The sequence below is a fragment of the Stenella coeruleoalba genome (genome assembly GCF_951394435.1).
Source record: "Stenella coeruleoalba genome assembly, chromosome: 13".
Lineage (NCBI taxonomy): Eukaryota > Metazoa > Chordata > Mammalia > Artiodactyla > Delphinidae > Stenella > Stenella coeruleoalba.
This window is the reverse complement of record NC_137159.1, coordinates 40,881,887-40,895,128: the sequence shown is the minus strand read 5'-3', so window position 1 is coordinate 40,895,128 and position 13,242 is coordinate 40,881,887. Positions and strand designations below refer to the sequence as shown.

The 13,242-nt window shown below is 41.6% G+C and overlaps 1 long non-coding RNA gene across 1 annotated transcript in view; it reads left to right on the top strand.

Moving 5' to 3' along the window:
- The window catches only part of LOC307196376, a 28,119-nt gene extending 15,273 nt beyond the window's left edge, over positions 1–12,846 (top strand). Inside the window, exons 4-5 of the long non-coding RNA XR_013831123.1 lie at positions 5,574–5,793; positions 12,641–12,846. This is a non-coding gene — a long non-coding RNA (uncharacterized lncRNA). The remainder of the gene's footprint in view (positions 1–5,573; positions 5,794–12,640) is intronic.
- The last annotated feature ends 396 nt before the right edge of the window (positions 12,847–13,242 follow it).

Below are 13,242 nucleotides of genomic sequence, written 5' to 3'. Positions count from 1 at the left end.
TTAACCAGGAAATAGGAAGAAAGAGAGCAGTGGGCAATGATAAATTAGAAATGTTAATAACAAAATACATCCTACTGCCCTCTGCCCAGATGAATCTGATAATATTAGTCATCAGCTGTGCTCATGTGCATGTACAAGGGGCTTTGTAAACAGACCTATAGGAGCAAGTCCAGAGCCATCGGTTAAAACTCATAGAGTGAGAAGAACTCTCTCTTTTTAATACGCATCAAAGGCAGCATTGGCTGGTCCAATACGAACATATCTTTTGCTATCTTCTACTAGTAAAACTCTTTCAGTGAATATGGAATTAACAGGGAAAATATTGATTTTGGTTGTTAATTTGCTTTCAAAAATTGAGCTCCTGCAATCTTGGTAGAGTAAGTCTAAGACATATCTGTTTACCCATTTATTCCTATTAAAATGACACTTCTAGAAAATATTATCTGGTATTAATCTGGTGAATAGTGTTATAAATGTCAAAGTTTATGTTTATTATAGTTATTAAACTGGTCCTGATATCTCATAAAAATAAAATAAATGGCAGGGTTAGAAATTGAATACTTTGTATAATTCTTCAAATCTTTAATATTCTGTTTATTAAGTTTTTATTGAAATACAATACATGGAGGACGGAGTGAGTGAATGGAGTTTCAGAGCTACACAGCAGTCCTAGGAGAAAAATAGTCATGCTTCTATTTCTTTTATGAAAATCTCTTAGACTCCTGAAGTCTCTACAGTCCTAGAAATTTGCTTTTCAGAGCTAGTAGAGAGAAGTCACCTTTTCCTTTAGTAAGTGCTTTTGCTGAAGAAAAAGGGCAGACTTGGAGACTCTGTACTCATCCAGGGCTGATTGCATTTACCACTGTCACCTTTACATAGGGACAGAAACAACCTGTGCAGTGGAAGCAGAAGGAGCAAGGGAACGAGCAGTCTAATGGAGACTTAGAGAAGCACATAGGCAGAGACACTCTCTCTGGGAATTCTTGGGGGAAAAATAACACTGACTTTTACAGCATTATCTCTTCACTTAATAATAATAGTGCTGAGCATAGGCTATGCCTCTTGCCATGCACCATCTGGGGACAGGGAGTAGCTAAATTGAAATTAGGGCCTGAAGGAGAAAATTCATGGAAGGCCAGTTGAATGAAGTCTAGATCGTGCGTGGGAAATAATGAAGGAGCAGCACTGTTGCTCAAACTTGGGGGTAACTTTCACTGTCAGGGAATCAAGCTCTTTTGTGAATCCCTTAACCTTCTTGCATCTGCTTTCACAACTGGACAGTGAGAATATCAATGATTTTTTAAAACATTTCCCTGGCATATTAAAGTAAAGAAACTAATTATGATGAAGCACTTTGAGAATTTCCAAAGTAAATCAAGATATTATTAGAGCAATACTAAAGTATTTTATATGCGCCTCAAATCTGAATGGTCACATTTCGTGTTTCTCTCTAATCTACATGTCAACTCTGACCTTGACAGAGGACTAAAAAGAAGGGTAGGTGCAGCAGGTAATTGCCTTCATAGGATGGATCGAGAAATTCTAGAAATACCTCCCGTGCCTGTGACTGGGTATAGAGATTACAGAGTCATTTCTATAGGAAAAATAATTGAAACCATAAGAAAAAAAATTTTTTCTAAGGGAAAGAAGACGAAGCTGGGCAGTTAAAGATAGACCGAGAGTCTTCAAGCAGTCAGCAAATTGTTTTCATGTAAAGGGCTGGACAGTAAATATTTTAGGCTTGCCAACCATACGGGCTCTGTAGCAAGTGCACTATTCTGCCTTTGTAGCAATAAAGCAGCCGTGGACAATGTAGAAACAAAGGAGCGTGGCTGTGTTCTAATAAACTTTATTTGCCCAAACAGGAGGCAAGTAGGACTTGGCTCGTGGGCCCTACTTTGATGACTCCTGCTCTAGAGGGTAAGCCTTTTGAGAACAAGGGCTCTGTTTTCTTCATCGTGTGTCCCCAGTAACCCAGGCGACTTATACATAGTAGAGGCATAGCTAAGATTCGTTGAGTGAATAATATATTATTACTTTTCTTTGTTTACTCATGCAAATTAAATTTTGCGCACAGCTGCTGCTTCCATGCATTTTTCGTGGGGTGCGTAAAATGTAACAGGCACTGGGATATCTTACCTTTCAGCTGTAACTGTTTTCCTTCTTGGCCTTGTCCTTTTCTAACTTCAACTTATTCATTCTTTTCTAGCTGCTTCTGTGTAGTTGCTTGTTTTGGCTGTCAGAAACTGGTCAGAAGGGATTGAAAGCAGAATAAACATATGTGAGAAAAGAAACAAGGAGCATTTTTATGAATTTGCATTTTTGATGTATTTATTTTACTGAAATATATCCTTTAGGTGAGACATGATTTCCTAAAGTGCATTCTATATAATCCCAGTTCTGCAAGATGTTCCTTGAAAAAAGCTTTCTTAGTCAAAACACCTTGGGAAACAGTATATTGTGCATTGGAGAGTCTATCACCAAAGGCACCAGGTTCTACAGTAAAGAATCAAAGAATCCTGAGAATGTGTGTTTGACCTGCTCATGCAATGGCCTCCGTGCAAACGCTAGCAAATGTCATTTGGTGCTGGATCTCAGCAGGTGCGCTGGCCCCTGTTCTCTCAGAGCCCTGTGGAGATGTGAGAGCGCTGTGCTGGGGCAGGGCACAGCTGGATATTCTGAGGGGCCGTCTTCCTGTAAAGGCATCTGCCACCCTGTTGCTCTCCCTTTCTATGATGTAAGCATGAGAACAGTCTTCAATGATGGAACTGGGCTCAGACATCTAGCAGTCTGAACTTGGACACCAGCCATTTGGGGGATTGCTGGAAATTCTAGTTGCCTGGTATCTGGAGACTTCAGGAGTTTTGGGGAAATTGTGTCTCAGGGCATCCCCTGCTGCTGGGAGGAGAAGGAGCTTCTGAACTTATGGGGAGTTATGGCTGCCTCTGTGGAGAGTGCTGGAGCCACTGTCCCTGCGAGCTCATTTCTAGGCATTGCAGATAAATGCAGTTTTCCAGTTGTATTTGGCCATGGAAATCCACCCTGCTCCCTTTATACATGTGTGTACGTATCTTGCTTTGCAAACTACCAATTAATAACATATGGAACCAGTGCTTCATGGAGCATACTTTGCATACATTCTATTAACTATTGTGATAGAACGACTTTTTACATGGCCCAAATGTTCACACCTCCCTGTATCCACGCCCTTTGTAATGTGACCTGTGGTTTCTCCCAGTGAAAAGCAAAGTCTCTTTCCTCTACCCTTGAATCAGGTCTAATGCTGTGAGTTACTTTTGCTGATGGAATTCAGGGGAGGTAAAGATGTGCCAGAGCTGAGGCTAGACCTCAAGAGGACTTGAACTTGCACTCATTGTCTTGGATCCCTGTGAAAGAGCTTGGGCTAGCCTGCTGGGTGATGATGATGGACCAGTCACCCCTGTTGTCCTAGTCAAAAATCAGCCAACCATCAAGCAAAAGAATGAGGTCGTCCTAGACCAGCCAACCGTCAGCTGACCCCTAAATCCATGAGCGATCCCAGCCCTGACCAGCAGAGCTGACCATGCAACCCACAGCTGATAAGAGGAAGCCCGGAAGAGACCACAACTGCCCAGCTCACCTGTAGATTTGCGAGCAATAATAAGTGCTTAGTGTTTTAAGACGTTGAGTTTGGGGTTCTGGCAGCTCTGGGCTCTTACTGTGTTGCAGTAATTGCCACTGACACACCTACTAATTTGTGGCTTTTTTATATCCCATTTCTCATCCATGAAATCAAAGCTAAGCAGTGACTTTATTGAAAGAGAAAATGGGATCATATACCTAAAAAAGATAATCAATGAAGGGTATCACACCAAGAATATATGTGTTAACAAAGGATTATTGTAGATGTGTTGTTTTCACTCAACATGGACAACCTCGTACAGTCATAGACCAATGATATAAAATTAGTGTGAGATTGTGCGTGTGCAGGGGGAATCTCAGTGGTATAAAAGAGCATATTCAGGGAGCTATTTTTCTGATTCTCTACCATAGAGCCTCCCCTACTGACTGTATCCACCAGGTATCAGATGAAATACACCTGCAATCAGAGGACATTTCTGGAGATTTCTTTCCATCCTGAATTTTTTTGATAACCTGTTTTTTTTCTGGAAATAATAATGAGTAATAGTGCAGAATTTTTTTTTTTTTTTTTGCTTAGGATTTAAGCTTAGAAAGTAAAAGAACCTTCTCAAATAACTAGAAAGATAAAAACAGTAAAATGGCACCGAAGTACCCCCCCTTCCCCCGCCCCAAGTTTCTGTCCAAGGGGAAAATATTGAAGCACAGAGGTCTCTCTCCTCTCAGAAAAGCATTCATGGGTAAACAAATTGGTGGCATCTTCCCCCTGCCCTGAGAAGCTGTGAGTGCAGCGTGGGGAGAAAGGGTCTGTTTTCCAGGGCAACCAAACAACTGCTGAGCTGCTCACAGAAATCAGGGGCTTGCTGGACCCGTGGAATTCCCACACCACACACTTGAGGCACTTAACCAGTGCCGTTTGTTGGGCTGCAGCCAGCTAATTGAATTTAAATTAATGATGTACATTTCTTTTAGTTTAAGTTGTTAAACTGTATTTTCATGTTTGATAGTCATTTGCTAAATCTTGGGAAAACATTGCATGTATGATAATATGCTTGAATCCCCTGTAGCATTAAAAACAAGTCTAACCAGTGATAGATGATTTAGTCATTCGAAACACATCTGTATTTTAAAGAAACATTAGTATAATCAGAAGAGGGAATGGGTTATTGATTTGAATTCCGTTTCAGATATTGTTTAAGAGGACAATATCAGAAACAAAAGATATACTTCTGTTTTTCTCAAAATGGAGAGACTTTGGTTCACTTCTTTCAAAAAGAAAAATAAGAGATGTTGAGAAATAATTTTTCATGACATAATAATTCTATTTTTTTCCATTTAATCAGACAATTCTTTTTTCTTTTCTTTAGCTCCCTGAACCCTAATAGCAGAGGTAAAAAATAATTTACTCCTAGCTAACTAATTTGAAGAGCTAAATATGTAATCTTTTCATGGCATAAATGACTTGATTCTTTGCACTTTGCTAATGTGGAAAAAAATGCATAAGGTTGCAAAAAATTAATGAAGAGCATTTAAAGCAGATTTCTTGAAGTTTTCCTCGTTATGTATATCTGTAGTAAATTTATCACAAAACAAACATAGGCAAGTTTGTTTTCAGTTGGGTTGGGTTTATATTGCATACAGGTATATATAATCTTTATATATAATATTGTGGTGGAAATGACACTGAGATAAGGGTCAGAAGACATGGATTCTGGTTCTATTTCAAGAACTTAGGAGACAGGAAAACTCCAGTCGGTTCCCTAAGGTCTCTCATGTATTAAATGGTTATGCTAATATTAAGATGAAATATATAAAATCGGCTGCTTTTGACTAACAAAAATGACAATTTGTATGGCTAAAACTAATACTGTTCTGTCTTAAAGTAGCTTTTTTTTTTTTTTTTTTGCGGTACGCGGGCCTCTCACCGTTGTGGTCTCTCCCGTTGCGGAGCACAGGTTCCGGACGCGCAGGCTCGGCGGCCATGGCTCACGGGCCCAGCCGCTCCGCGGCATGTGGGATCTTCACAGACCGGGGCACGAACCCGTGTCCCCTGCATCGGCAGGCGGACTCTCAACCACTGCGCCACCAGGGAAGCCCCTGTTCTGTCTTATACAGTTACTATACGAAGTAAAAAATTTTTTAAACATTTTGGAATACTACTAAATGTATGTAAAGGTAAGATTTTTATTGTCCTAATATGTGTGTGTGTGTTCACACACAGGAAAACCATTTGGTGCAGCTATAATAATAAGTGATACGGAGGGCCACACATTCATTTGCCTGGGATGCAAAAAAGATTGAGGGGACTGAGTGGTATAAACCAACTTTTATAATTGCTCATTTCTTCTCCATTGAGATCTAAAATTTGGCCTTCACATTAGAAAAAAAAAAAAAGTATGAGCTGGAGACTGAATAGCAAGCGCAGGAATCATTGCCTACCTGCACATCTTTCTTCACCTAGCAGGCAGACACACCGATCTGCCTTCTCTGTAGCCATCATCTGGATGCACAGCCTTCAAAACGTGGTCCAAATGTGTCTTTCCTTCAAAGACATTTAAGCACTAGGTTCTGGCTCTAAAGCAAGCCATCTTGGGTATTCACAAGTAACCAAACAATGGAGTTATGTCATTCAATCCCCCTGGGCCAGGCACCAACACCTAACCTCCTCTGCTCTCTACTGCACTGCATCTGCCTGCATCCCACACGCCACACCCTCCATCCGCAGCATGCCCGGATGACCCCAGCAGTTTCTCTGTCTTGCTCGGTTGTGCTCGTCGCAGGCCAGCCTCAGCTAGCTCTTTGAGTTGAGTTCCTGTGGAAGTAGTCAACCCATCTGCAGAGAAAGACTCAAAAAAAAGGCACCATGAAATGCCATGATGAAATCCAGGGATCTCAGGAAGAGTAACCAAGTGATCTTCCTTTCTTGTGGCTTTCTAATTTATGATTATGTTCTCTCGCGGGGCCCAACTTTGCAGCCTGACCTAAGGTGTTGTGAACTATTGCACATTCTTATAATTTGTACTTAAACTGGTCTGTATGGGTTTCTGCCACCTACAAACATGGAGCTTGTGCTCAGGCTCTGTGCCTGTTCCAGGGACACTGCTCTTGCACAGATCTTTGGCTTCTTTACAAGTCACTAGACACAATCCTACTCCTCACTTTAGATTTATATCTTGCTATTTTATGTATGTTATATCAACATACACAGTTTTTTCTTTTTTTTTTTTTTTTTTGGTGCGTTGGCCAGGAATCGAACCCATACACAGTGTTTTTAATGCAACTTACTTATCAGATTTATAGTCAAGTGACTTTTGTTCTTTAATCAAAATCAAATTCACTCCAACTTTTGAAAGAAGAAGAAAGGATTTATGATCATTAACGTTATTCAAAGGGCTGTGCTATTACACTGGACGGTCCACATCCAAAGAGGATTTCCGAGAGCCTTTTGATAACTGTAGCATTGTTGGAATATTTGGATGGCCTCCTATGCTGCCTATTTTTAGGTAGTGACTCTCAATGGACACAATAAAGAAAAGGCCGCATTTCAGATTTGTACCTTAATAATGCATGCTTTATGATCACCCTACAATGATGTAATTATAGGTGGCATTAATACTTTCTCCACTATGAAGCCCAAATCAGTGCTTTTTAATGATTGAGACTGACAATTGTGGCTCTCAGTAGCTTGAAATAAACAAAAAGCAAAAAAAAAAAAAAGGAAAATAAAACATTTTTTCCCAGTCTAGCTGCTTCCCAGTAGTGTAAGCAGAGCAAGAGGCGACAGTGGATGTTCTTGAGTCTCTTTGGACAGAGCCTCTTACAGACCTGTCTTCTGTAACCGTGGCCTGGATGGCCTTTTGTATTTCACAAGCAAGAGAAGTCCTTATGTTGTAGTCTCATTGAAGGACAAAAGTGACACTGCACTCTAGGAGATATTTCTTGTTTAAACAAGTAACAAGAAGATTATTTGAAGGGTAACAGCCAGGTTATGTACCCCATAAAAGTACGAATGATTTACAAATATTTAACAAGGAAAAAACTAATTCTGCTGCTCCTGTCACAGAGAGGCCAGCCTCAGAAATGGTATAATCAATATGGGAATGTTAGCTGTAATACAGTCTGTCAGCTTTTTAACCAGCCAAAAAAAAAAAAAAAAAATCAAAAAGTCTATAAACAAAGTTGAGCCCTGGATTTTATGTATCTGGTTGCATGCCTTTCACACGTAAGGGATCTGAACATCCGGATGCTGTTTCCAGGGCCATTGGGAGGGCCCATTTGGCGTGAGTTAGAATGGAATTCTAAGAAAACTGGGTGGCTTCACAATGGGTCGCTGTGCAGAAAATGTAGCATTTTTTTCCTCTGGGCCCTAGTTAGTGTTTCTTAGAACATTTGTCCTTTTCCACCAAATTAACAGAAATTTGATTCTCTGATGGGCTCAGGAAATTGTTTTCCTGTGATGTGTGTGTATATGAAGACATTTACATTGTTGTATACTTTGCATGGTATTATATATCTATATAAAGTTACTGATACAGGTGTGTTTGTGGTACTTCGGGGTCCAGGGAAATTGTCTGGTAGAGAAACATCGCTCTGAAATGCTATACAAAAAGTGGCTCTCAGAATAGTGTGAATAAGGGTGGAATCACGTAAAAGCCATGAGCACAGCTGGAGAGTCAGACTCTATGAGTTCAGTTCCCAGCTCTGGCCAGCCACTTAGTATTTATGACCTTGGGCAAGACTGAAGTGCTACAAATCTTTCATCTGAGAAATGGAGCTAACAGTGAGAGTTGTTTTACATGGTTACTGTAAAAAATGAAATAATATATGAAAAGCATGTAAAACAATCTCTAGCACATAGTAAATACTCAATAAATATTAGCTCTTAGTATCACACCAAAGTCTTTACCATTTGTAACTCATGTCGTCTTAGCTTTGCTAGCTTCCGGTACAAACAGGGTTACAATCTCAGTAATAGCCCAAATTTTGCTGGTATTTGCCTAACCTTTGGGAACTAAGTACTCTGCAAGAGGCACACATATGTCCCTCTCTCCCAACCCCCCATCAATACTTCCTGGCATTCCTGGGTTGCTTCACACAAGCTCATGGATTGTCTTACTTTTCTTGTTAACGTTGGCTCAACTTAAAGCCCCTGACAGTGGTGCTTTGCCACCGTAGCTGCAGCCAAGATTGATAAGAACATTGAGGCCAGTGCCAAGGGCCCTACTTCTCTCCTGCTGCGTCCAAAGTTCTCAACCTGCCCCCTTCTGTCCTCACTACTTGGGAGCCCTCCAGTGAAAACGCATCTCTCCTGCACTCCATGGCACATTGTATCACCAGAGCATTAAAATTGTTAGTGTGGTTGCCCCTTAGCTTACATTTCCTTCAAAAAAAAAAAGAATTCAACCTTCGCCTATAGCACAGTCTACAAGGTACAGGCATGCAAGGTAAAGTCAAAATAGGAAGAATATCTCACGTAAATATGATACTTTCCTCTCCATCTCAGGCTTTCTCCCAGGCAGCGGTACAAAAGAGTACTTTCCCAGCCAATTTTCTCAGAAAATTGGTTCCTTGAGACCTTGAACAATACACCAGTTCTTCATACTTGTCCAGACACATCTGAATACCAGCTTAGGCTCAACAAAGTCTCCCCTCTGTGTGATGTAAATGGCATTAAATTTTTCTATATCCCAACAGAATTTTACCACGTAGTTTGGGGAACGTGATTTGACCGACAGCAAAGACGACCCATATAATGGCTATGACAGGGTTCCCGGTGCTACTTGTTCAGAGATCGGAACCCACTGTCACTTCTGCATATAAAGTTCTCAGAGTTGGGCAGCCTCTGATTTGTGGCTTTGTTTCAGTAGTTTGGGTTGGTTACCACATTTTACATCGTAGTAACTTTATTGCTACTGTCACAACAAAGCAAAGCAGCTATTATCTCATCACAAACTAAAGCTACATTTCTAAACCATTGCATCTAACCAAACTACAATGCTGTAACACCTAATTTACAGTTGATTCCAACTGCATGGACGTGAGAAGTATAAAATAAAAATTAAAAATATATATGTATATCTGATTTCACTGGCTCATCTGGGCCAAGTGCTTTGAAGTTTGGGAGGATGGTTATAAAACAGCTGAGGTTCCATGTTGCCCACAAGACTTCTATTTAGAGCTGGGCAGCTGAGAACACACTGGGGCTGACTTAAAATTGTCCACGTGGTCGGCTGACATCACACTCAGGTTCTCACACCTTTGTCCAGCCAAGCTAGAAGCCTTCACCTCCAGGCTTGAGCAGAGCTGTGTTTCCTGAGCTATGGGCACTGCTGTGTAAGGGATTCTTAAAGGTCCCTGGAAGGTGAAGGAGTCTCAAAGATAATCCAATTCGCCAACCGGTCAAGGGTTTGGAGGGATGACAGAAGAGAGCACAAGTATAAAGGCAGAAAGGTAAACTAGCTTCTTGATGCCCTTACAGAAGGGTACGTTACCATTGAAGAGTATGGCTCTGGTCAATGTTAAAGATGAACTACCCTAAAAATAAACAAAAAGAATGAAAGCCTGATTCCTTTCTTCCTCTCATAGTTTCGTGCGCAAGGACATACAGATTCAGAATGGCCTAACCACTCCTCTCTAATCCAACATGAATCTTCCCTTCAAGAGTCAATCTCTTCCAAAAGAAAATGTGTGAGAAGTTCCTGACAAGGGGCTTCACGTGGCTGTTGGTCCCTTCCCTGCCCCTCAGCACATCAGCCTAGTCAAGGGCCATATATCAGAGGGTGGCCTTGCACTCAGCAACCTGTGTGAAAGGCATTTGGGAAATGGAATGGGTGAAGCATAATATGGTGGCAAGGGCATAGGAGAAACTTAGAGTGAGTCCAGGTTTCTGATGGTGCCATTTATTGAGACCAGGAACCTGGTGGACATTTGTGAGGTCTGAGAGTTGATTACCTACTTGTTCTAATACAACCATTGAACTATCCTTCCCATTTATCACTTTAACTGTATCCCTTTTCACTGCTATGCATAATTTTCAGACTAGCCTAGTGGTTTCCACAGGTAAATGCCCAGTATGCACAATTAATGACCACAGGGGCAGTGCTTCAAGACAGGCCTTGGATATCAGGTTTTTGAAGCCTTCTCTCTGGTCGTCCCCTGGCTGCACTCCTCCCCACAAAGTAAAGAACATACAGGGTTATGGGCGTGAGCCCAAGCAGAGACTATGTCCTCACTTCTAGACCGTGTTCCATGTGTCCCAAGCCTGCTTTCGGGGCCAGTGCAAACTACCCCCTGTTCCATCTTCCTGTGGACAGACTGAACTGCTAGACTGGAAGATGTGGGCTTCAGGAGTGGTCAAAGGAAGCCAAAGGGTAGCTTTTGGCAGGGAAAATATGTGAAAAAAATTTGGCTTTGTATATGCAGGTGAGGATGTCCATGTAAATGTGGTATAGGATGAAGGCTGTTTGGGAAACGAGCGTGTTGTGTGTAGGAAGTACAGGATTTGAAGACCGAAGACCAGCTTTCTCTGCACCTCCAAGTTTCAGTAGAGTATTCCATGGACTCCAAAAGCTTTAATTTTAGAAGCTGAATTTCCAGATTATTAAAAATCTATATTCACCAAGGTAGGGAGATAGAATATATTTTGGGGGGACTTCCCTGGTGGCTCAGTAGTTAAGAATCCGCCTACCAATGCAGGGGACACGGGTTCGATCCCTGGTCCGGGAAGATCCCACATGCTGTGGAGCAAGTACGCCCGTGAGCCACAACTACTGAGCCCACATGCTGCAACTACTGAAGCCTGCACACCTAAAGCCCGTGCTACGCAACAAGAGAAGCCACCGCAATGAGAAACCCACACACCGCAACTACAGAAAGCCCGTGTGCAGCAGCGAAGACCGGATGCAGCCAAAAATCAATAATATATATAAATTAAATAAATAAAATTTTTAAAAAAGAATAGATTTTTTTAATGGTTGTTAGCTTGATATAATTTACTATTTAGATTTATGATACATGTACTCTTGACCTCAGTCCTAAAATGTCAAAGGCAGGTCTGATGGCAGGCGGGGTGGGGGGAGCTCTGAGAAGCACTTTATGTTCCGGGTACCCTAAGCTCACCTTTTGCATGTGGCCATGACAGCTTCCAACGCTGAATCCCATGGGGCTCTATCACAGACAACTGGCATTTCAGTGGGTCTGGAACATGGAAAGAGAAATGTCACAGAGTCAGGAAGTTAGCAGGTTCGGAGGGACCTGGTTCTTTTCTCCTAAATTATTCTAATCTCTCAGTAACTCAGGCTCAGCCCCACTGTCTTCAAGCTTAATCTATTCTCTCTGATCATATCATGCTAAGTAAGTTTCCTTCTCTCCTTTGAAAGAATAACATGCCACAATTCGATTTTGTTTGTCTCTCCCCACCCTACTTTCTGGGTGTTGCACTGAATTTCTTTGTATTTTCATATACTGCAATACTCTTCCACATTCTGTACCTCATTTTAAGGGTTAGAATACTTTATCTTCTGCGGCTTTTAGTAATGTCTGTATTTCTCAAACTTAAATTATTGCTTTGCTTCTTTACTCTCATTCTCTCACCTACTTTTCCCACCACTCTTCTGTCTTCCTTCTCTATTTCCTCATTCATCTATGGCAGAGTGTGGTACATGTGGATATGTCAGAACCATTTGGTTTCATCAAAATATACTGGGAAAAAAAGTGCCAAAGCCAGAGTATGGAGAAGTAGCTCCAGACTGGAATGGGAGCTGGTGAGAAACCTACATAAGCAGGTGTGGTGAGAGCACAAATGTCCACGTACCTGGGTTTAGGAGGCTATAAGGCCAAGCATGGAGGAAAAGGTAAGGTGATTTGCTGGGAAAGAGGAGGAAGAAGAGATGATGTGGAGGTGATGACAAGAGAAAAGGTTGGGGAGCCCGTGAGGGAGGGGATATTCATAATTTATGGCTGGGTTTCTGTGGAAATTCACTGAGTTGCAGAATTACTCTCCTTTTTTTGCACATCTCTTCAGATGCTACAGCGAAATGGAAGGGAATGACCATTGCAGGGACAGCTCCTTCATTCCATACTTATTGAAAGGCGTCTACCGGCCCACTTGGTACGTCTACAAAGAAGCGGAAGACAGTTCCTGCTCTCAAGATGCTTATCGTGTTCCTGGGGCACCAACATTCACACATATAAAAGTGACATAAGCTGGAGCTGTTTTCTCAGAACAGGCAAAGGTAAATTCCAACGTCATCTGTCATATGATGCTTGTTGACATTTGTTCCACAGGGAAATGGAAGGATGTCTCTTTTCTGCACATCCAGGCCAACACACATAACTGTAAGAGCAATTTTCACACTGCTGTGGCACCCTAGCCCAGCCACATGTTCTAAACCCCCTCTGCCTGGGCACCTACTGAGTTAGGATCTCCAGTTCTCTCTGTGAAGCCCAAAATCTTTATGGTGGGCGCTGCTTGTACAAAACAAGAGAGTGGCAACTTCTTTGTTCTTTCTTCTCTGTTTTATATAAAGCAATCAGCCAATACATCCTGCTTTTTCTCCTACTCAACCTGTAAATACTGATTTTTTTTTTCGGACTTAGCCATGAGCCACAGGCTGTATTGGTTTG